Below are 4,019 nucleotides of genomic sequence, written 5' to 3' on the forward strand. Positions count from 1 at the left end.
CATTCTTGGTACCCATCTGTGTAAATGTGTCCAGAATAAGACAAAGGGAATTGTGGATAAACCTGAAACTTGCAATATATAAGGTAATAGAGAAGAAACTTGGATTTTTGTAAAACCTGGAGAAATTCTAGGGGTAGGGCCAGCTTAATGAGCATGTAAATGTGAGATATTGTTATATAAAATAAAGAATGGTCTTGTCCTGTGTGGACTCAAATAATGCCTTTAAGATACAGCTGCAAGTTTCAGGACAACAGATTTGGGTTCACACAAGGAAAATCTGACAGTAGTTTATCAGTGGAAGGATGTGTTTGCAAAGTAGGGGACTCCTTCTCATTTGAGCCATTCATGAAGAAACTGCAGTAGACACTTCAACATATGATGATGATTGACTCACATTGATTTGTGCTGTGGCCTGAATGGCCTCTGAGGTCAGATTTAGCCCTGAAATTCTGTTTTATAAACTTCCATATATTGTATTTAACAATTTGTATCATGCATTGCTATTTTGCAATATGTGTGTAAATCATTGCACCTTAAGTCAATTTTGGAGAAGGCAATGGCAATCCACTCCAGTACTCTTGCCTGGAAAATCCCATGGACTGAGGAGCCTGGTGGGCTGCAGTCCACGGGTCGCTTTGGAGTTGGACACGACTGAGCGACTTCACTTTCACTTTTCACTTTCATGCATTGGAGAAGGAAATAGCAACCCACCCCAGTGTTCTTGCCTGGAGAATCCCAGGGACGGGGGAGCCTGAAGGGCTGCTGTCTATGGGGTCAAACAGAGTCGGACACGACTGAAGCGACTTAGTAGCAGCAGCAGCAGCAAGTCAATTTTGGACTTTCTGAGAGGCTGAAAAAAGGTCTGAATGATGTATGGGAGGAAACATGAATTTGAAATTTGTTACAATACCAATACACTGTGTTCCTTTTGGTCAAGCTGTTCATCTTCTCTGCAACTCAATTTCCACATCTATGAAACAAATGGAATAAAATGTATCCTATTGTGTTGCTGCTAGGATAAGCTATAGTGTGTGGGTAAAGCATTGTGAACAAAGTAACACACAAAATGGATGTACATATAATGGTAGTTATATTTATGCTATATATATATGTATATATATTATTCATAGTATATGTAATATTATTCCACAGAGGAATGCATCAGTTCACTTCAGTCACTCAGTCATGTCCAACTCTTTGCGACCCCATGAATTGCAGCACGCCAGGCCTCTTTGTCCATCACCAACTCCCGGAGTTTACTCCAACTCACGTGCATCGAGTCAGTGATGCCATCCAGCCATCTCATCCTCTGTCGTCCCCATCTCCTTCTGCCCCCAATCCCTCCCAGCATCAGAATCTTTTCCAATGAGTCAACTCTTCGCATGAGGTGGCCAAAGTACTGGAGTTTCAGCTTTAGCATCATTCCTTCCAAAGAAATCCCAGGACTGATCTCCTTTAGAATGGACTGGTTAGATCTCCTTGCAGTCCAAGGGACTCTCAAGAGTCTTCTTCAACACCACAGCTCAAAAGCATCAATTCTTTGGCACTCAGCTTTCTTCGCAGTCCAACTTTCACATCCATACATGACTACTGGAAAAACCATAGCCTTGACTAGACAGACTTTTGTTGGCAAAGTAATGTCTCTGCTTTTGAATATGCTATCTAGGTTGGTCATAACTTTCCTTCCAAGGAGTAAGAGTCTTTTAATTTCATGGCATAGATTAGTTCTCTCGGGATACCTGTTCAGTTCAATTCAGTCACTCAGTTGTGTCCGACTCTTTGCGACCCCATGAACTGCAGCCTGCCAGGCTTCCCTGTTCATCACCAACTCCTGGAGCTTGCTCAAATTCATGTCCATTGAGTCAGTGATGCCATCCAACCATCTCATCCTCTGTCATCCCTTCTCTTGCTGCCTTCAATCATTCCCAGCATCAGGGTCTTTTCCAGTGAATCGGCTCTTTGCATCAGGTGGCCAAAGTATTGGAACTTCAGCTTCAGCATCAGTCCTTCCAATGAATATTCAGGACTGATTTCCTTTAGGATTGACTGGTTTGATCTCCTTGCAGTCCAAGGGACTCTAAAGAGTCTTCTCTTCAAGTCTACCTGTTGGGCGAATACTAGATGCTGAGTGATATCTTGGGGCCTAGCAAGCCAGAACTTCAGTAGTCACTGATTCTTTCCCCAAGGAGAAAAGGATTTTGCTCTATTCATTTTAGCTCTTTGCTCCTTCTTTGCATTATTCTTTCTCTGGCTCCTCAGTGTTCTTCACTGTAGGTTCGGAAGCTGCTTTCGTGTAGACTGGTGGATTCAGAGCACCCTCTAGAGACATGTACTGATGTGAGAGTTGGACTATAAAGAAGGTTGAGCACTGAAGAATTGATGTTTTCAAACTGTGGTGCTGGAGAAGACTCTTGAGAGTCCCTTGGACAGCAAGAAGATCAAACCAGTCAATCCTAAAGCAAATCAACCCTGAATATTCTTTGGAAGGACTGATGCTGAAGCTGAAGCTCCATTACTTTGGCTACCTGATTAGAAGAGCTGACTCACTGGACAAGACCCTGATGCTGGGAAAGATTGAAGGCAGGAGGAGAAGAGGGTGGCAGAGGATGAGACAGTTTGATGGCATCATTGAGACAATGGATGTGAGTTTGAGCTCACGTCGGGAGATAGAACTCAGGAGATAGTGAAGGACAGGGAAGCCTGGCATGTCTACAGGGTCACAAAGAGTCGGAAACAACTTAGTGACTGAACAACAGCTAGAGACAACAGCGGGATTTGTTACACTTGAGAGAAGTAGACTTTTCCTATCATTCGGTTGCTGGTGCAAGTGAAATGTGCCAGGAGTGAGTGAGATGCAGAAGCAGGGAGCAAGGGAGGGAGGGTCCACCTTTTTTTCACTCACCCCTCCCTATCAATGCACTTCTTTGGCTGCTTATATACCCGGCCCCCAGATAGATCTGAAGACAACAAGCCACACAGGATTTCTCTTCCTGAGCACAGGGAGTCAACTGGAAAAATTTCCAATGGGACTGTAACTGAATCTAGTGAATCCCAAATAGGTCAATGACTCAGGGCTAAGGAACTCACTAAACATGATGCCTGAATTATCTTCTTGGGCATCTAGATAACATATCCTGTTCAGTTGTCAGAAGAAGGAAGAGAAGAGCTTATTCAAGCACAGTGAACTACAGAATGAAATTTTATTTTTATTTTTCAAATACTTATTATTTATTTTGACTGCACTGGGTCTTAGTTGTGGTATACAGGATCTAGTTCCCTCGCCAGGAATTGAACCTGGGCCCCCTGCATTGGAAGCACCGAGCCTTACCCACTGAGACCACCAGGGTAGTCCCTGCAATTTTAATTATAAAATTTATCCTCAAATATTTAATCTCCAATTCTTTCTCATACTCAGTTCTTTTAAAGTTCCACATCACTCCTGTCACTAAAGAAACCTGAAGAACAACACATTTCCTGAATGTAGAGGCGCAAGAGGAGAGGGGATGGGGGCAGGGGTACTATGGTGAATAATGATGAAGAGAGTGTGATAAGACCCAATTCAGGACCCAATTTTGCCTTGAATAATTAGCAAGAATTATCAACTTACCAAAAATCAGAACACATATCTGTTTCTACTCTTTTTTCAAATGTGGACCATTTTAAAAATCTTTATTGAATTTGTTACAGCATTGCTTATGTTTTATGTTTGTTTGTTTTTTCAACTCTGAGGCATGTGGGATCCTAGGTCCCCAACCAGGAATTACATTTGTGAGGTAAAGTCTTAACCACTGGACCACTGGGGAGTTCCCTTATTTCTGTTTCTGAAAGAAAATGATGAAATAAATTTCTTAGAGTGAGGATGTTAAAACTGTTAAGTTTATCAAAGAAAACATAAAGGAGTTTATTTCTAATTTCAGTTAGGCAACTGCTCTAAGCAGGACACAAACCGACTGACTTTAAAAGTAGGTAATTGAGACTTTCGATCTGTTCAAGATATACCATGAACAGAGTACGTAGGT

The sequence above is a fragment of the Bos indicus genome, chromosome 5 (assembly GCF_029378745.1).
Source record: "Bos indicus isolate NIAB-ARS_2022 breed Sahiwal x Tharparkar chromosome 5, NIAB-ARS_B.indTharparkar_mat_pri_1.0, whole genome shotgun sequence".
NCBI lineage: Eukaryota > Metazoa > Chordata > Mammalia > Artiodactyla > Bovidae > Bos > Bos indicus.